The 21602-nt window shown below is 29.6% G+C and overlaps 1 long non-coding RNA gene across 1 annotated transcript; it reads left to right on the top strand.

Annotated features, from left to right (window-relative positions):
* The first annotated feature begins 3569 nt into the window (after positions 1-3569).
* LOC147806891 (uncharacterized) lies at positions 3570-12561 on the top strand. The gene is made up of 2 exons (XR_015435358.1): positions 3570-3962; positions 5780-12561. It is a non-coding gene; the product is annotated as an uncharacterized LOC147806891 (long non-coding RNA).
* The last annotated feature ends 9041 nt before the right edge of the window (positions 12562-21602 follow it).

The raw sequence follows: 21602 nt of genomic DNA, 5'->3' as shown, positions 1-21602 counted from the left end.
CCGTAAAGAGAACAGGCCTCCATTGATCTGACGTCCAGTGGACATGTTGTCGGGCCCACTGCAAACGGTCTCTCCTATGGCGTGATGTGAGCGGCACGCAAATGGCTGGTCGTCTCGCATACAGACCACCTTCGTGGAGCCTTCTGCGCACAGTTGACGTTGACACCAACCTTCCGGTGGCTGCAGCAAGAGAGGATCTAAGATGTGTCGGAGTAGCGGTTCTATTCCTGCGTGCACTTAATGTCAAATATCGGTCATCGGCACTGGTCGTAACAGTTGGCCGTCCTTGACTGAACCTCCTAGATGCCGAATCTGTGGTTTGAAATTGCCTCCAAAGTCTATGAACCACAGATGGACTCACATTTAGCCATCTGGCCACTTCTGATTGACTCTGCCCTGCCTCTAGTCTCCCGATGGCTCTCCATCGTAGTTCTTCAGGCAAATGATGCCTAGAGGTCATTATTACGAATTGGCTATCTCAGATTTTCAATGTCGCAATCACAGTAAAATTTGTGTGCTTTCTCTCAAACTTGGACTTTTATGCTCCAGGCAGATGACGTAAGCCGAGTGCAGCGCCACTAATTTGCATATTGCAATTTTACTCAGCTACTCTTAGTGGACAACATATGCAAATTTTGCACGGTTTGGCTTACTTTTGAAAGAGTTATCGCTATTTTTGTGATTTTTCCTTAATTTATGATAACCAGTGTATATACAGGGTGTCTCAGTTAAGCGTTTCAGAACTTCTAAGAGGGGTAGGGGGCATCCTGACGACTCGAAATCATATAGCAATGTGGGGTCGGAAATGCTTTCCTGAAGCGGTGACGTACACAGACGCACCATAAAGAAAAGAGACCGTAAGTGAAAAATCGCTATAATAATGCATTGAAAAAATTATATGGCCTCCTCGGTCACCCGACCTATCATGTTTTGACTTCTGGAGTCATATGAAAACACGGGTTTACGACACCCCTGTTGATAATGCTGGTTGCAAGAATCGCAGTAGCTGCCTGCGAGATATGCCTGGAGTATTGCAGAATGTTCGAATGTCCATGCGCCGGAGATGTGAGGTGTGCATTGTAACCGGGGGCAGAAACTTCGAACACTTACTTTGGCCCATGTACCATATAATTTTTTCAATGTATTATTATAGCGATTTTTCACTTACGGTCTCTTTTCTTTATGGTGCGTCTGTGTACGTCACCGCTTCAGGAAAGAATTTCCGACCCCACATTGCTATATGATTTCGAGTCATCAGGATGCCCCCTACCCCTCTTAGAAGTTCTGAAACGCTTAACTGAGACACCCTGTATATATATATATATATATATTATAATAATTTGAATAATTATTCGTGCAAAGACATTAATAAAGATCGGAAATTGAAACATACAATCGAATTCATAATAAATGCTACGAATAATTATTTTCATGAAAAAGATTTTTATTTTTGATTCTCATAGGAAAATTTAAAAAATTTAAGGTTGCATGGCTTATATTTTGCTTAAAAAAATTTGTCATTAATGTGCATTTTTAATTATAACGATTTTAAAACTATAATAGTAAACTTATAAAATTCAAAGAGTTTTAGTTTTGAACTCTTTCTGCTATATCAAATTTTTAAATATAAAAAAATGCTAATATAAGCATCTATACTTCAGTTATAATAGAACCAGACGTTTCAAACTAATAACTATGGTTGAATAAGCAAATATCCTTCCTTCGGTTTTAATTAACCCAAGTTCTGAAAACCGAAATTAAACAAAACCGAAACTATAGTATATAATTGCTCGTAATCTGAATGATCTCTGGTTTTAAAATTTCAATAAACAAACAAATAAATTATGAGCAATGAATAGACATCTTTAAGCAATATACAAAATAATATACTGGTTTACGGAAATGAAAAAATTTTAGAATTTAAATTAAATTGCTTTTTAATGATCAACACTGATTACGCGCAATGCTAAGGTACGGCGGGAATGTCAGAAAATAATCACTAGGACGACGTGAACGCCACTTTTTGTGCGTAAAACCGGTCTGTCAAAAGCATGTTGCTTTTCTGAAACCCCCCGGGAGAAGTTAAATGTCCTTATCCCCTATATTAGTCCCTGCTTCAATCTAATAAATAGACACTACTAGCTGAATTGATATAGATCGCCTCGAAATCTTTGCATTAGCTTATAGCTCTATTTTCCCATCAATGTAGTTTAGGGTTGAGGCTTAATAGATAGCAGGAGGTTGCTGTGCAGCACAGCCACCGAGAAATAAGGCCGCTTGTTTGTTCATTTACGTCGTACTAGAGCTGCACAATGGGCTATTGGCGACGGTCTGGGAAACATCCCTGAGGAAGAAATAAGGCAGTTGAAATTAGCGAGTGGCGTAAAATAGAACTCTCTACCTATGGCAACACTTCGCATGCTTTCAATATTAGCGTGAGGAGAGTCATACAAGAAGGAAGGAAGTTAGTTTCTGTCTTGATTTTCATGTAGATTAAAATCTTTTAATTTTTAAAGCTACATGAAACTGAAAACTACATGAAACATAGTTCTAACGGAAAGTACCTTGTTAAACTGTTCTACTGTAAAGAGCTCAACTTCGCGCTCAAGTCGTCGGGCTACCAAAGCAGGGACAAAAGTGCGATGGCATTTCTTCGGATCATCCTCAGGAACGTTTGCCAGACCGTCGTCAAATGCGCATTGTGCAGCTCTAGTGCGACGCAAATAAAGTACCTACCTACTTACCAATATAAAAAAGTTATATACATACTTTATGTTACGTACTTACTTTATGTTACTTAAATGTGTAATTATAAAAAAAAATCAAATTAATTCAGTAATTGAGTATTAACTAATTAGGATTTCTGTTTTTTGTAATTTTTGTTTGCAAAATAAAACGAAATGTTCATCAAAAAAATTGCAATAAAATAAATGAGAGTTGTTTGATTACTTTTAACGAAACTCGCAGATTATTTGTAACTATTAATACTTCTGCTGCAGAACAATGAATACAACAATTCTCCTTGCTGCAATTTCGGAAAACTAACCTTCTAGAAATCTCGGCCATTTCGGTGTTGCTGAAATTACATACATTTGAAGACTTGAGTGCTCAATTTAGGCTATTGAACCTTTATCAAGTAGAAGGACAGATAGAAAAGTTTAGTGAAAGACATCACGATGTTGTAGTTCATTTACGTCACACTAGAGTTGCACAATAGGCTATTGGTGACGGTCTGGGAAACATCCTTGAGAATGATCCTAAGACATGCAATCACAATTTTGATCCTTTGCAGAGGGGATGGCATTCCCTCTTCGGTAGCCCGATGACATGCACGCAAAGTCGAGTACTTTACGGTAGAACAGTTTAACGAGGACCGCACACCCTCTGTCCCTACACAGACTGATCCAAGTGGTCACGCACCCGCACACTGATCGCAACCTGTGATGCTTGAAGCACATCACGAAGAAGACATTCAGGGTTACGAACTTGAAATCTTCACGATTCGCACAGCCTATTGCGGGTGATACCACTCGGCTAGGAAGGCCCCTTTTCAAATTAAAATTTTTGTCTAAAATAATCGTTATCGGCATTTTTATGGAGTATATATATGTCCGAAGTCGAGAGTTTGTTCCTCTGTCCTAAGATTTTGCGACCAGGTTGTGACTGTCTGGTGTTTTTCCATCGAAATTGTTATTTTTTCTAGCAAATGGTTGTAGTTATATACGATAATTTTGACGCTTTTTTCTTACATATATATTCAATGTATATGGTGTGCGTATATTTTAGATGAGTGGTTTTGATCGAACTTTATGTACTTTCAAAAATGAAAAGATATCTGACAGTTTATCTTAAATCGAAAAAAAAATTTATCTTGAATCGAATATTCCGTAGAATCTTCCAGATCGCAGATGAATTATTAAATTTGCCAGTGCGAAAGTGTATTTCAACAGCATCCTCTTCCGGTAAGTGATATATTCAATTAATTATTTTCAAAAAAACTTTTCGCATTTTTGTTTAAATGATAATTTAAATAATTTACTGACTTGTTGTCCTCATTTATTTTTCTCACTGAGGCCGTTTTACTAACAGGCAACTTTGAAATAGCTGAATAGACGATAAAGCTCTACGTTGCACTGTGGGCCAGAAGATTATGATCTTTGGCCAAAAGAAAAAAATTATTTTTCAACCAGAATATGCGTAGGCAGTTTTAATATATCCCAAATTAAGTATTCATAATCATTCCAAAGATTATGATTTACTTTTTGGACCGACGAGAGTACAATTTATTGAAAAATATGTTAACAAAAATTTTTTAAATGTAACTTTTTAATTTTTATTTCATAAATATATATATAGGAATTTTACCTTACTGTTACACTTTTATCAGAGTAATTAGTTAGTGTTAAATTATAATACAATTTTTCAATTTGTTGGATAGGTTAATACTCTTGACAAACTTATAGTTTATATCTTATCATTTGACATTTTACAATGTTTGAATGATTTTCGAAACTTAGTTCCAAAAAGATCCACGAGATAATTAGCTAAATTTTTTTTGGTTGTCGTCTTTGATGTTTCTTTCGAAAAAATATGCCCCATTTTGCCCGTATTGCAAAGGTGGACTAAATATACCGAAAAACAAAAGTTGTGTTTTTTTTTTCTTCAGGTTTTTGCGTTATTTTCTAATGTGATTTATTTTGTAATTACTTCGGAAATAAAACTTTGCTTTTCATTTATAATATAAAATTACGAAAACTATTATATTTTCATTGTTATATTATTTAAACGTGCTGTATTATTTTTTTACTTTTGCTCGCCATATTTCAGCCGCCATTTTGTTTCACAATTGTATTTTTGAGTTCAACTTATATTGCTTTAATGTTGTCGTCTTGCATTGAATCCTGAATTTATAAACACATCAGAAACTCTGCCAAAAAAGCGAATTGTGATATTTTTTATTCAAAATATCGTTAAAAATTGAGTAGAAAGAAAATAAAATAGACAGATTTAAATAAAAGTATAGCCTTCATGCACAACGCTTGTACGCTTAAAGGAGTGGGTTAATAAGACTGCAAGAATGTGGCTATTCGAGTTTTTTAAACTAAGTTGTTTCTTCGATCTAGCACTGACTTTTTCGGTTTTTATAGAACGAACAGGTTTTCTTTAGAAATAAGATTTTCACTCGAAAAATTAAACTTAGAGCAAACAAGTATTAATTATAAAATGGTGTCTTTTTTTTTTTAACTATTTCAATAAAAACTATGCTTATTAAATTATAATGTGCTTATAAAAGCTATATACTTATAATTGCACACGTGCTTATTATACTTTGTACAGTGATATTCGTAAGAATCAATTATGATAATTAAACAATTAGGTAGCGACATTAAACACAAACTTATGCTCTTAGAATATACCTTTTTATAGTTTTGTAATCGGAATTTGGGTGGTACTCAATCTCAAATCCTTTTAATGATTTGTTTTCTTTTCTGTGCATTACCTTAGGTAAAGTTAATTGAAAACTTTTGGTGCATAATAGTTTTGAAAACTAGTGTATCAAAAGATAATCTTATATAACGAATAGCTTTGAATATGTTAGTGGTTGAAAAATTCGGTAAAAAACAAATTTTTTATTTTATTTTAAACTGAAACTTTAAAATACAAAATTTAAGCTAAATCGATGGAATAGTGATAAATTTTAAGTTTTTCAAATTAAGGTTTTTAAACTATACATGAATTAAGTTTTTCTTCGTTACTAATGAATGTCCTTTTCTTACAGCTTCACTACCATTTTCGTCCAGAGTGCAGTCTTCAGTTCTTCTATCAGAATCACCAGAAGTCTGTCTATCTATAAATTCCCGTCGATAGACAGAGCAACGACAACAGAGCAATAGTTCATGGAAGTCTACTTGCAATAAAGTTTTGCCACACCCTGCAATAAGTTAGTTTACATTTTTCTTCGAACTTAAAAATTTCGCAGCTGTATTGATGCATTTTTACAAAACATTGTTTTAGAGAATTGACAACTGTTTCAAAATATTTATTCAAAATATACTATTTCAGTTGATGTTTTTTGTACAGTATAAAGTACGGAGGCAAATATGTTACTCGAACTAATTGTTTCCTGTTTTGATCTACATATCAGTATGCTTCTGCCCTTTTATCAGTTCAGAACTAGTTAAGAAATGAAAAGGAAGTCAAATAACTGACAGTTAAAAAATTTGTTAAACCTATGCATTCCTGTAAATTAAGTCGTATCTATTCTAATGTTAAAATCTCTTAAAATAATTGTAACTTTTTGAAATTTTAAATCTACCTTTTCAAAAAAATTTTAAATAATTTTCAGAAATGAAATCTTTAATTTGCAAATAGTTTGACTGAAAATCATAAGTTGGATTTCTATTTGTTTCTTATATTAGTGGTTCAAGTCTTTATTTAGTTAATTCTACGATAAATGCTGGAAGGTATAGTAAGATGAATTGGCGCATTGAAACTGTAATCTATGTTAATTTCAACGTTAAAACATTTCAGTCTTCATAGACAGTTGAATAAGCAAAGAAATTTATAAATTTAAATAAAAGTTTAAAAAAATTCCAAATCTTACATTTTAATTTCTTTAAAAATACAAATCTAAATTTTTTTAAAAGCTTGAAACGGGAAAGATAAAAATCTTAATGTTTTTGCATTTAAACATGCAGGTTGGGTAAAAATAATTTCTAAAAATTAAATTTTTAAGAAAAGTGAATTTAGATTTACTGGTTCTCTAACTTAAATCCAAAATTCCAACTCAATATGGCATTGTTTCTCTTTATTTTAAATGTGGATACAGATAAATAAATTGCTGCATTAAACGGAAATTTACTATATTAGAAAAGTAAGTTTAAAAATTGTGATTCAATAGTAAAATATAATGGTTATAAGTAATGGAAAAAAACTAAAGGGATAAAACTTAAATTGTAAAAATAGAATAATATTAAATTTAAAAACTAGATAAACTTACTATTAAACAGTAAAATGATAGAGAAATACAATATATAAATACGTTCACCGTAAGGGATAACAAAATTCAAATTTTCCAAGGACTAGAAACCACTTTTTGTAATCTATATTGTGTAATCGGCAATCTAATATAAAGTATTAACATTTATAAAATTACATAATGGCTATTTAATATTTCCAAAATTAAAAATGATCTAAAACATTTAGATGTTTATAATTTAAACAGAGCAGAAACATTCTATCATTTAGATTAGAAATCTACTGTAATCTGGAAATCTCAAACATTATCTTCATATGTTTTCCTTGTTTCTGCGACTTCCCAAATAGTTGGAAGTGGTAAATTTCTTAGATTCGCCGAAGTAATTTTAGTTTAACAGACCCCTCCTTTTTCAACTCTTCGACACAGAATTTTCATTAAACCAATTTGCACTTTTATATTTTGCATTTAGGCCAAAACAAGTGAAAAACGTATTTAACTCTTTAATAATTTATAGTTATAAAATACAGCGTAAAACACCGGTGACTTTTTGGCGACTCACTGCTCAATACGACTCACTTCTAAATCTAAAAAGGTTATTCATCCTTAAAAGATCTTAAATACACTTGATAAATTTTTCAATGAAACTTTTTTGTATTTTATAAAGTGTTTATGTAATTTCAATAATCTAACATATTTATTTAGTAACTAGTTTACTTTTTTTATTAAGATATAGCAAAATGTTTTGCTTGTAATCAGCTTCAAAAAATAGATATAGGGCGCAAGTAAATATCGGAAGAAGCTTAATAAAAACGATTACTAATTCGACATACTTAACAAAACACTAGAAATGTAAAACTAAACGCACGGATTTTTTGCAACCACTGATTAAATAACTAAGAGCTACAGTATCTTTACTTTCAATGTAATGTCTAAGGACGAACTTTCTAGTGTTCTGCACCACTAAAGTTTTCAATCTAAATTCGTAGCTTCGGAAAGGGCTAATAAAGTGTGTTTAAGAATATTCTAGATCATTTTTAAATCAAAATTCTATTTTTTCTGTCTAAAAAAGTTTAAAGAATTATCAGGATTTACCTTTATTCTAAGCACCACAGTGACTTGGAGTTTTTGCTTTTTTTCCATCTCCACGCATATTAAAAATTTATTTGCTCTCATTTTAGAGTTTTCAAAGATTTAATAGAACCTGAAAAGCTTTGCAAGTGGATAATTGTTTTAAGTTAGTAAATAAATTTTTAATATTTTCGTTTAACTTTAAATCTTTTGGTGGCGAAAGAAAATATTGGCAAATAAGGGAAAGTATGAAGTGAAGACTGAAAAAGATGAAATAAAATTGCGTTTTATTAAAATATCTTAACAAGATTCAGTAATGTTTAGTTGGATTTTTTTAAGTTTCTAAATATATTCAGTTTATCTACGTAAAGTTTAATTTTTACGTCCCTTACGTTTCAGATAAAAGTATTTAATAGGGGGAAATCTTTATAAAAATTGAAATTCTTATAAAGTGGCTTCTGAATTCTTCAGAAGAGATTCAAATCTTGTTTCGCTCTGAGTAAATTACTAACAAGTAACTCTATAACTTATCCTAACAGAAAGCTAACACTAACTTATTTCAGAAGCAAAATAAGATTTGATTTGCGTGGAATATTTAACATAGGATTGGAATCCGGATTTCTTATTATAAAGAAAATTAATCATAAAAATTGCTGAAATTTGTAAATTCTGAAGATTATGAATTACAGATTATCTGTTTATTTCCAAACTATATAGTTACAATATCTGGTTTAAAGTAAATATTTTTAGAAATGACTAAAATATTGATTATTTAAAGATGCTTAGGTAAAAATTAGGTCACTAGCCTTTCTAAATGGTGCTGGATAATCTCAAATTTTGAACCAGTTTTAATTTGTAAGAATGTTAAATTATTCTGTAATTTTAGATTTTTATTTAAAGGTACTGAATTATCTAATTTATTTTACTGGTAGATTAACTTCAAGTAAATGCTGTTTCAAGGTATGAATTTATTTGCCTCAATATGTTCAGATTGCTTTTTTGTTCAGAAAAATAAAAAGTGGAATTCTAGTCACTGTGGTCGTAGTAGATATGTTATTCATAAATTGTTCCTTTAAAGTGCAAATTTCTTGATCTTTTATTTTTTCTCAACAAAGACTTGTTGTAGATATGATTTCCAATATCAAACATTTCTACGTCGTTGGTCATACGAAATTCAGAAAAATTTAGGAATAATGAAACACGTACAACCATAATATAAAGTTAAATAATATCAAAGGGTCTAGAATTTTTGAATTAACTCTGTAGTACTAAAATATTAATCTAGGAATTTTATGTTTTAAACTTGTAAGCACGATCTTAAGCACAAAATTTAAAGCAAGAAAATGCAAAATTAGCTGAAAAAAAGTAACTAAAGTAGTTAAGACCCTGTCTTTGATCAGAAATTTACTTCCATCAAGGAACTTAATTTTAGACGCCTGCTTTTCATGATTTCAATCTTAAGAATCCATAACTTCAGTTTAATTCTAAAATTAATTATGACTTTTTTCTCCTAAAAACCAGCAATCATTGTCTTCACAAAGATTAGTAAAAATACGAAAATTTTATCTCCAGAAATGTATCGGTAGAATTTTCAGGATTTCTAAAAATCCGGAATAAGCCTTTGTTAAAGAACGAACGCCAGTTTCGCAGAACAATATTTATGTAGGATTCTCTTTTACATATTTCTGAGAGCGAAGTTTAAATAAGTTTTTTAATTTCTTTTTAATTCACATTTGAAGTTTCTGCTAAAGTGACGGGATCTTAAGAAAAGGTTGCTAAGTATAAGTATTTGGGTACTGCTATAAAAATTTTAAGTAGAATGAATAAAATTTTATTTTAAATCAAACACGAGCATGCACTGATTTTGCATGAAAAGCAGTGTTTTTTCAGAAACTAGTGTGGGAAGTGTGCTGACTATTTTCCGCAGAACAGAAGCTTCACTGTCAAAGTATAAACTGTTATTTTAAATACGAGCTTTCAATTCACTTTTACTTAAACAGAGCCTTGAAAAAGCAGGAATTACGATAAAGTTTTCGTTCAGTTTGCGGCATTAAATAAGAGTAGAAGTTATCTAAATTTCCCATTTAAAATCTAATCTCCAATTTTAATTTCAATGGGTTTTTGACGTATTAATGTAATTTAGTTTGCATTAAATAAGAAAGGAATTTTTTTTTTTTAAACGAGCAAAATTATGAAGTTCAATTATCAGATTTTCAGTCATTGGTTTTGCATATCGTTTCAAATCTCCTTCTGAGGCACTTTACATATTGAATGTGTAACAGATTATAGTGTATTAGTAGTTTCTACTGATTTGCTTTAAAATACTTTTTTAAAAGAAAAGGTATGAATTTTATCAGAAGGATTCAGCGTAATTGTAATTTTTCAAAATTTAACTTTTTAAACATTCTGTAATTTATAAATTTATATTAATGTTCTTTCATTGCTATAAAGAAAGATAATAGAACGAAAATTGGGTATTGTCAAGAGATAAGGAATTATATTGTATAATACAAAGTAATCTGTTTCCAACTCAAATTAGAACTTTCAGTCAATGTTCAATTTCTATTTTCAACATCTTTGTTTTTTTCCCATTTAGTTAAGAATTTATGCTTGTTAATGTGCGACCTATAAATGTTGTGTAGTCAAAAATTCTGTTTAAAATGTGTAGATTACTGTCTGGAGGAAGACCATAATTTGTATTAAAGTTTATTTTGTACTTTCTTTGAATGTTGTGGTAATTTCTTAATATTTTCAATGGTTTGAAATGCTTGTTTTCCAGTACGAAGAATCTTTTCTTTCAGTAGCGAGAACTTAATTTTGTTTAAATTATCCATTTCATCTATTAGTTTTTCAAATGCTGAATCCTTTCTAAATGTTAAACTAAAGAACTAAAATTTAAAGGGACTTTATAAATCTTTTTTTTTCTCGAAAATAACGAATTTTCTACATTTAAATTAGCTTTTATTTCTAAATAGTCCCGATAAACGTCAATAAAATTTAATCCTATAAATCTGCTTTATATCCCAGAGATTGTCTCTAAAATAGTAATTAAAATTTTTTTGCGTTACTTAACAAGAAGTTTCAGAAAAAGTCATTAACTATTACTGCGATTAGTTAAGGAAAGATGGATTGTTTTAACTGTTAGTGGAAATGAATAGTCGTTTCGTAACTCTTAAATTACCATGCATTTCGGTTTTCCCGTCCTAAAAATGGACACGCGATTCTCCGTAATTTCTATAAAATACGATAATCTCTGGGTCAAGCTATTCCTTTCTTTGGCGAATTTGACTTATTTAATCCCTGTTCGATGAGTAAATCTTCCATGTCAATCTCGTTTCTGTTACAGAAAATCTAATAACGGTCCCTTAATAGTTTTTTTAGTGCGCAGCATTTGCATTAGATGGAAAGGAAACGGCGAAAAACTCCAATGGTTAGCCAAACTGTTATCAGATCCTAAATTTTTAATACTGAAAGCAACTTTTCTTCCCTTGAAAGAAAGCCTAAATCTAGTGAATGTCATACCGAAATGAGAATTGCTGAATTAATGCAACATAGGACAATATTAAACTGGAACTTGCAAGTAACGATCAGAAGTTTTGAAGTGACTGGGAGAATGTGATGCATGAAGTGGAAGTGGTAGACGGCCGCTACCGCTTTTGCTTTGTGTTTCACACTCTTTCAGCCGTTTCGGAACTTCACGGTTCACTTATTCAAATTTCTGTTTTTGGACAATTCGGCTTCGTGCTGTGTTAGGACAATATAAAACAGGATCTTGCAAGTAATGACCAGAAGTTTTGAATTGACTGGGAGAATGTGATGCATGAAGTGGAAGTGATAGACGGCCGCTACCGCTTTTGCTTTGTGTTTCACACTCTTTCAGCCGTTTCCGAACTTCACAATTCACTTATTCAAATGTCTGTTTCTGGACAATTCGGCTTCGTGCCGTGTTTTCATATTTCGTAGAAGTATGAAAACAAATGTTCAAGGGATAGAGCGCTTGCCTCTTATTTAGGTGACTCTAATTCAAATCCTAGAGATGACCTGGTCGATTTGAATTAGGCTTGCGGCTCTCCCAGACTCCAGTTTTAACGTAAAATAAACTCGGTGATAAAAGGAATCATGGGCTTGAATCCCCTTCTCAGGCTACCTATTGGAGATTTTCGCTGCTTTTTTGTCGATTTGCATATTCGGATCACTTTACTGTAACGTTAAAACTTAACAAAAGTTCGGTTAGTTCTTCAAAAGTTCGGTTAGTTATCACTTAAGACTATTTCAGTGCTTGATAAACGTTTGTCTTTCGGGTATGATTTCAAATTACGAAGCTACAAAGTTTAACATTGATAATTAAAACCCCGAAAATTTTATAAAATGAAATTAATAAATTAAGAAGTGAGTTTATTTTAAATTTTAGTTGGAAAGTAAGCGAAATATCACTTCACTGAATTAAATTAGTAAATTTAGTCAAAAATTTTTTTGTTTTAATGCATGGAAAGCTTGCAATTTAATTTTACTAATGTTTAATTCGAAAAAGTAGGAAAACAAATTAAATAGAACTTTTTTTTCTGTTTCCCTAATTCTGGTTTTTGAACGAACTTTAAATTTTAGTTCTTGTAAAGTTTTCTCTTAAATCATCATTTATATGTAGTGCTAAATTTAATCAAAATTGCATGTATAACTAAATTTAACATTTACATGTGAATTTTCGTTTTGAACTCTTTTTGGCAATAGAAATTTTTTTCATTAGAACTTGTACTATAGAACTTGTACTATACGTATATATTAGAACTTGTACTATACGTATGACAGAATTTGTGAACTGTTTATTTCGATGTTATAATTTGTGCCAATTTTTCTCAGTTTTGATGTGGAATTTTTAAAATGAGGAAGCAATAAATTAGTCTTGTGAGTATCGATGTGTATTTAATGGTGTTTCTCAAAACAAAACTGTCAAATTAAACTGTCACTTTAAATGCGAGCTTTCAATTAACTTTTATTAAAACTGAGCCTTAAGAGCTAGAATTGCGGGAAAGTTTTTATCTCAACTGTGGAATAAAATATATTCTAAATCTAACATTTAAAAAAAAAATCTTGAACGATCCTTTTATTTACTTTAAATGAGGATCCTGTAATTTACCCTTTTAAATAAGAAAGGAATTTTTAAAAACAAAATGAAGTAAATTTATCAGATTCAGATCATTGATTTTACATATGTTGTTTCAATTCTTCAATTGAGACGCTTTACATATTGAATGTGTAACAGATTATAGGGTGTTAGTAGTGTTTCTATAGATTTTCTTTAAAATACTGCTTTTATAAGAAAAGGCATGAATTTGATCTCACGGATTCAGCGTAATTGGAATTTTTCAAATTTACCTTTTTTTTTATTTTTTAAACAGTCTGAAATTTATAAATTTCTATTAATGTTCTTTCCTGCTATAGAGAAAAATAAAAGAACAAAAATGTGGATATTCAAGAGAGATAAGGAATTAAATTGTAGTAATACAAAGTAATCTGTTTCCAACTCAAATAACTTTCAGTCAATGTTTAATTTGTATTTTCAACATCTTGTTTGTTTTTGTTGTGAATTTATATGCTTCTTAGTGTACGACCTATAAATGTTGTGTTGAACCAAAAATTCAATAGAAAGTAAACCACTGTTTGGAGGAAGACTTAAATTTGTATAAGTTTATTTTATAATTTCATTAAATGTTTAGGAGATTGCTTATAATAGAAAATGGAATTAATAATTGTTTCCAGTACGAAGTATCTTTTTCTTTCAGTACTTTATTTTGTTTCAATTATCCATTTCATACTCTAGTTTTTTTAAAAATGATGAATCCTTGCTAAATGTGACGTTAAGACTTATCAAAAGTTCGGCTAGTTTTCCAAAGTTATCACCCAAGACTTTTCCAGAGTTTGAGAGACGTTTGTCTTTTGGGTATGATTCAAAATTACGAGGCTAAAAAGTTTAACATTGATAATTAAAACCTCGAAAATTTTATAAAATGAAATTAGTAACTGAAATTAATAAATTAAGTGATAGTTTATTTTAAATTTTAGATGGAAAACAATCGAAATATAATCATAATTTCATTGAATTAATAAATTTAGTCTCTTAATAAAAATTTTGTTATAGTGAGCATAGAAAGCTTGCAATTTATTCTTACTAATCTAATATGTTTAAATGAATTTCTTTTCGCACTTTTTCTAATTAAATAGAATTTTTTTCTGTTCCCCGAATTCTAGTATTTGAACGAACTTTAAATTTTAGTTCTTGTGAACTGTAGTAAAGTTTCTCTTAAATGATCATTTATATGTAGTAGTGATAAGTTTCATCACAGTTGCATGTATAACTAAATTAGTATTGACAAATGTGAAATTTTGTTTGAACTCTGTTTGGCAATAGAAATTTTTTAAGCATTGGTAGTTTTGTATATTAGAACTTGTACTGAATGCATGCAGGAATTTGTGAGCGGTTTATTTCTATGTTAAAATTTGACAAATTTTTCTTAGTTTTGATGTACATTTAAAATGAGGAACTAATAAATTAGTCTTGTTTGTATTAATGTGTATTTAATGGTTTTTCTTAAAACATTCAGAAATCTTACTTCCGTGGGGGCCGTTTCAAATAGTATTTGCTATTTTACTTTTACTCTTTATTTTAAACTTAAGAACAAACCTATTTGAAACACTAGTTGCTATGTACACCACGCAAAAATAAAATTGCTAATCCTAATACCAACTGCACAATGGATCTTCTTAGCCCTTGTTTAGCATCAAATTTTAGGAAGGAAATCTGGAAAGTATATATGGTAGTTCATAAATTTAGTTGATGCTAAATTCACTTTTGCTCATTTACCTTTCATCTAACTTTTAAGACGATCAAAATTTTACCAAAGATTATAAAATTAAAGTTAATAACTAGTGTTACATGTAACTTCATTTAATACACGTGAAATTTTAATTTATCATTCTTTTAATTGATAACTTTACAGAAAAGTTGGTTCTATGTCGAACCAAAATATAGATTCCTTAACCACAATATTGCATACTAATTTGAACTATCAAAGGCTTAAATTTGATACATAAATTTTGAGCGTATTGAACAGTTCATAATGTGACTAAGCATAAAAATCATGCAAAAAAATCTTAAAATGATTATTCACTACGAATCAAGCATCTGCAGTGTTTATTTTGTTGACAGGTTTGAATCTGTTTTAGAGATTAATTTCTGAAATTGTAGATACCTTAAAAATGTTCAAGAAAACATACGTTTTGAGTAGAGTTTTATCCTCAAATTGAAAGAATTTTTCTTTCAAAATGCATATTGCAATAAGTCATTGAGCTATCGTTTTGTAATTACTTTTGATAAAAATTTCTTCAAAATTAAATTCCTGTGATTTTGTGTCCATGCAAAAATTACAATTTAGTAATCAAAATAAAGTCTAATTTCTTGGAGGGAAAATTCACATTTCTAATTTACTTTAAGAAACCTGCGAAATTTGAAGGAATTAGGAACTTTCGATTCACACTTTTTACCTTTCTAATTCTTTAATTTGCATGTTTAAGTGTTTTCCTTTAACATAATATCGATAAATTTTATTTTACAACCTAAACATAACATTTCGAGTTTAAATTCCTTCTTATAGCTAGCTACGTGAAGCTTAGTGTACGGCTTTGAATATCTTTAATATGCATAAAATGCATGGAAGTTAATATCAATTTTCATTGCAATATGCGAGTGTTATTGCTCATTATTTCATCAGATGCAGCTCAAATGGTATAGTTAAAATTCGATAACTTACTGAGAAATAATAACTAAAATAGTATTTTGAAATTGCTGAGTTTGAAATGAGTATAAAGAGTTGGAAAATTAAACTGGATTGAACTCCTAAACAAAGAAAGGGAACTATAAATTTAAGCAACATTCTAAACGTTTACAAACATCTCAATTTCAACATCAATGAATACTTTTAAAGCAGTGGAAAGTATGTTTTAGGAACACTTGCGGCGCTTAAGAGTTCTATAAATGTTTTGTTACTACCTTTATAGAATGAGTTTGAAAGCGGTTTAAACTATGTATTTACGTAACATCAAACATGTTTATGGAAAACAGAAAGCGGTTCAACAACTAAGCAACAAACTATGTTAATTCTTCTGATCTATATGAATAAATGTCCTTTTTGTTAAACATACAACTGGTTTAGACAACTAATAAAACTAATTGCACTTTTATGCTCTCAAACGATAAAATCCATGTACACTAGTATTATACTGTATCTGGCAATGACAGTTTTTAGTAATTCCGAAAGAATTAATCGCATTTGACATTCGCCATGTCTTACTGTTTTGATGAGCAATAAAACGGTAGTCCATGATTGAAGTCATAATTTTCAATAACTTCGATTACCTCTTTTTTGCTATACCATTGTCAAAAGTAAAACTACATTGGATAAACATATATCCGAAATACAGAAACTTATTTATAGATCACATTACATTTTACTTTTAAATAACAAAGTGTTATAATATAATTAAAGCATAAAATAATTATTTGTGCAATATTGCTTAAATTGAGATTAATATTTACAAGAAAAAGCGCAATTAAAAACTAGTAAATAAAATATTTGGGGGAGAGTCTGGTAGCCCCGCCCAGGGCCTGATTATAGCCTAGGCCCAATAGGCATGGGCCTAGGACCCACAATTTCTGAGGGGCCTCAAATTAGTAAAAACGCTAATTAAAGGTGGGCTAGCTATGTCTTGATTTAAGTACTAAATTAAAAATAATTCAGCTAATCAGTGACTTTTAGCAAAAATCACTGATTTCAATTGTTTGTGATCACCAAACTGTTTTTTATTCTGACAAAACATTGTATTGTTTTTATATTTTGCTTTAATTTATAGATACGTAAACTTTCTTAGAAAAATAATCTTCAATTGTCTGCTTTTAAAATTTCTTAGAATGTTTCTCTTGAATCATGCAGTTTAATGGATTCTTTTTCATTATTATGACTACTCTTCAGTAATTTAATTTCAAAATATTCTGTAAGGGGCCCAGAAAATTTGGACCTTGGGCCTGAATTTGTCTTGATCGGTCCCTGGCCCCGCCCACTTAAGGAGTATTGCTTATATTTTTGTATAATATCGAGTAATAATCAATATTTTTGTATGTTTCTATTTTATCATCTAATTAAATAATGCAAAGAGAATAAACCAAAAAAGAATAGTTTAACTTAAAAAAGTAGAAATTTAAAGAAACATGTTTTTCAGTTATTTTCAAAATGTGTCGGGTAGCCCCGCCCAGTTACAAAAATTATGTTTCTTGACTGTTTTTTCTGGTGTAAATGAAAATAACTAATGTATTGACAATAAATAAACCCCGTTTATCATTTTTATCACAAAATTATTTTATTTATTACATATTTATGTACTTTTAGTGAATTCTATCATTTAATAACAATCATTTAATAACAACTCTATTTGTTGTTAAAAATGCATATTACATTCAAATTTGAAGTAATAAAATAATCTTTGCAACCGTACATTTATCGACGAAATAAAATTGGGCGGTGATACCCGGCATTCATGTGAGCGGGGTTACCCGAAATCCGTTTTTTTTTTTTTTGTAAATTTGTAATTACTTGAACAATTTTTCACATATAAACTTCTCTCTTTGTGCAAATTAAACTTAAGACTACATACTTTAATGCCGCATGCATAGAAAATTTTTTTTTTTAGTATTAAAATGAAGTTGAATCGAACATTCAACCAATTTTTCTTAATTTCATGACTACTGTATTCAACATATTTTCAAAACTATTTTTTACCATGTTAACAGCTGCATAAATACCTGAAACTTTGAAAATAATCTTTTTTTTAATATAACAATTAATGTCCGATGGCCCATTGACTTGAAAAAATATTCTATACATATGAAATTGACAGTGGGCGGGGGTACCCGACTCTCCCTTACATAAGAGGGAAGTAGAACTTTATATTTTTTAAGGATGCAAGTTAAAATAAAACATTTTAAATTACTAGAATATATTTGAACTAAAATACGTGATGTGGTACTTGTTACCTCTCCCTCGAAATTAATCTTCTCAAGTCTTTGCATCTTTGTTGACGGCCTCTTATTAATATTACTTTTAGTACAGCCTTGCATAATTTTAACCTAATTTAAGAAGGAAAATCACTTAACAAATTGTTTTAAACAAAACAAATTTATAAAGTACCTATTTTTTTGTTGGTAAGCATATCTTGAAATTTTTTTGTTTTACTTGATATAAATCACAAACATTTGAAATACAAAATTAGTTGAATTGTTGAGTTCATGAATATTTTTATAAGTTTTACTTTTTTTTTTCTTGGCGAAATTAAAAATGTATAGCAATTTTTTTATGTAGTAGCTTTGCTAAATAATTAAGTTTACTTTTTTTTAACATTTGGATGTTTTTATGGAACATTCATTATTCCAGTATTAAAATTCCAAAGTAAATATTTTTTGTTTCCAATAAATCAGTAGTTATTATGTATATCTTGTGGTTTTTTAGGGGGAGTAAAAAAAGATGAAGTACTAAGCTTTTTAAGTAGAAAAAAGTAAAAGCTCATAAATTGGTCCTATATTCTATGCTATTTTATTATGATTGCATTATACTATCTTTAAAGAATCGTTTCTTTTTACACGCATGCAAATAACATTTTGCTCAATATTTAATAAAAGGTTTTCAGTGAGAAGCAAGTTAAAACATTTTAAAATATTAAGACCCAAAAACCTTTATGAATTTACCTTTGAATTCGATAATTTAACTGATAATAAAAAAAACAACACAAAATTCGAAGCAGATTTCAAGTAAACGATTGTTTAAAAAATAATAATAAAGGACTTTATATAAAAAATGTAGAAACTTCAAAATTTTCAGTATTTATCTGAAATTACTGTTCAAAATATATTCTTTCGAAGTAATTTTTTTTTAAATTAAGCACAATTACTATATGTTTACGGTTACTAGAAAATAATATTGTAGAGAGAAAAATATCAATTTCGTTTAGTTACCGTAATCAAAACTAAACTTAATGAAACAGAACGAAATAAAGAAGCCGGTAGAGATTATTAAATCATCATACCTGTAAATGACTACTAAATATATCAATTAAGACCAGCATTTTTAAACGGATTGAGAGCCTTTTAATACATTTTTCTTGAATCACGAGAAGTTGATTAAACAATATAATTTAAGTAAAAGTTTTTATTCAAATCAGTTCTTTGATCTCTTAGTTTCTTTAGATCCTGTTCTATCGCTTGTGTAATCAAAATGCAAAACCTGCTAACAGATCAGGTTGCGTAGAAAAATCATTCAACAAAAAAATAAGCACCTTTTAAGTACAATATACATTAACAAAATGCAAAATAATTTTCAAAGACTTTACATAATCATGATAAAATAACTAGTTTCAGACGATGAACTCTTTTTCTTGATTATTACATCAAGAAAAGAAAGATCAGATAAAATATTAAGTTAATCTTGTTATAATTTTTATTTTACAAGGTTGTTATAATTATTTGCATTGTTAAAATTATATGTTAGAACTTTTCAGTTAAGTAATTACTAAAAGTATTTTACAAAATATGTATTTTATTAATATTTTAAGAAATAGTTACATCTTGTGTTCGTTACTCCCATCTGTTAAGTTATTATTTAAATCTCTCAGAAAAAAAAATTTATACAGATTTTTGGACATTTTTCTTAACTTCAAAATGTTTCAATGTGTTAATGCTTTAAAATTAATATTATTGACAGTTAAAGGTTATTTTCTGAAAAAATAATAGTACCTTAAATTTTGCCATTCCTGTAAGATACTTTTTAACCTATTTTATGTATGAATAGTCTAAGGAGTAAAGCATATATTTATTGTATGAGCATCAGTTTTAATGGAACTGCAAAACAATGTACAGCAGGAAACTGTTTTCTATATTTATATAAAATCACCTGAGCATGGAATTATTGATCCGGAAATCCAAGGCCCAGAAGTGTTAAGAAATAATCAATCACATTCATGTATTAAATTTCTTCTTAGTAGTTTAACATTTGAGTGACATAAAATATGCTGTTTGTAAGATTTGAATCAATCAAACTGATTGTTATAACATCTTTGTCAACCCTGTTTGCTCTTTCTGATCTTTCAGCAAATAAATTTCTTGTGACCTAAAAGATAAACCTCCTAAATTTATGAGTAAAAATTCAATGCATATTTGCGCAAAATGCAAATGGTTAAAATTCACCAAACAAAACTAATTCAATTTTCGATTCTCCACTTTTAATAATCTTTCTGTTCAATCGAATCTGTATCTTTTCCCTTTTTTTCCCATCAAAAAATTACAAATAATATTTATGCGAACTATTCTATTGTGGCAGAATATTGTACTATACGCAATGCTTAATGGTTATAACCATTAAGCATTGCGTATAGTTTAGAATTACAATACAGCTATTCAGACGATTTATTTTTTATTTTGCTCAAAGTAATTTTCAAATTTAACTGCTTACAAAGAATTTTTCAAAGAAAAGGACGTTTGAAATATTATAATTCAGTGTAAGAAGTTCTATATAATAGTGTGTTGAATGGCATTAAAATGAAGAATTTCGAAGTCAATATTCTGTATTAAAGCATATAGCCCGATATCTTACCTTAATATTGACCCATAATATTTATATCGGACCACGCATTATATTACCGGGTACTAGTGTACTCTACCAGAGGAAATAGTTATTGGCTTACTAGGGGGTACACAATGTGTAAAAGTATAATAATATTGAATGGTGCATTTTTTGAAATCTTAGGCTTAAAAATCAATCGAAATTAGTAAACCGGCAGATTTACGACGAATTTTTTTCACTTGCGTTATCTGTGATTAGCTTTGCACGATCAACTATTCATATTGAGTTTGATGATTAATGAGTTTTTATTACTGATTTTAAATTCATAAATCTTGTTGTTTTTATTTTTAGAAATTAAGTTAAAACAAAATTTATTTTTGTCATTTGGATTTGAACATAAGTCAATCAGCTTTGTTTATTTAAAAAAATTTGAAAGATTTGCGTATTTTATTCATTTTTTTAAATCATTTAGCACTTCGTTTTATTAGAGAGTATAATAATTTTTTTAAAAAATATTCTTTTCATATTATTTGTTAATTAGCTAAACATGTTATCGAATATCAAAATTTTTTTATTTTTAAGAAATTGAGTCTTATTTTGTTTTTCGTTCACAATTCGGTCATTATTTAATTTAATTTAAATTTTTTTATCTGAAATGATAAGGTCCCGCAGTGGACTGATCGTTAAGACACGGTTCCCTGCAGATCACCGAAGTCAAGCATCACTGTCTGCGGTCAGTGTACGGGTGGGTGACCACTTGGGTCAGTCTGCATAGGGACCGAGGGTGCGCGGTATTGGTCCTCGTTAAACTGTTCTACCGTAGATTGCTCGACTTCGCGTGCTGGTTGCCTGGCTACCGAAGCGGGGGTGCCATCCCCTCTGCAGAGGATCAAAAT

Source organism: Parasteatoda tepidariorum, chromosome 7 (assembly GCF_982258835.1).
Source record: "Parasteatoda tepidariorum strain Cologne lab strain chromosome 7, Ptep-v5.0, whole genome shotgun sequence".
Taxonomy (NCBI): domain Eukaryota; kingdom Metazoa; phylum Arthropoda; class Arachnida; order Araneae; family Theridiidae; genus Parasteatoda; species Parasteatoda tepidariorum.
The sequence above is the reverse complement of the archived record's forward strand: the minus strand, read 5'-3'. Positions and strand labels throughout refer to the sequence as shown.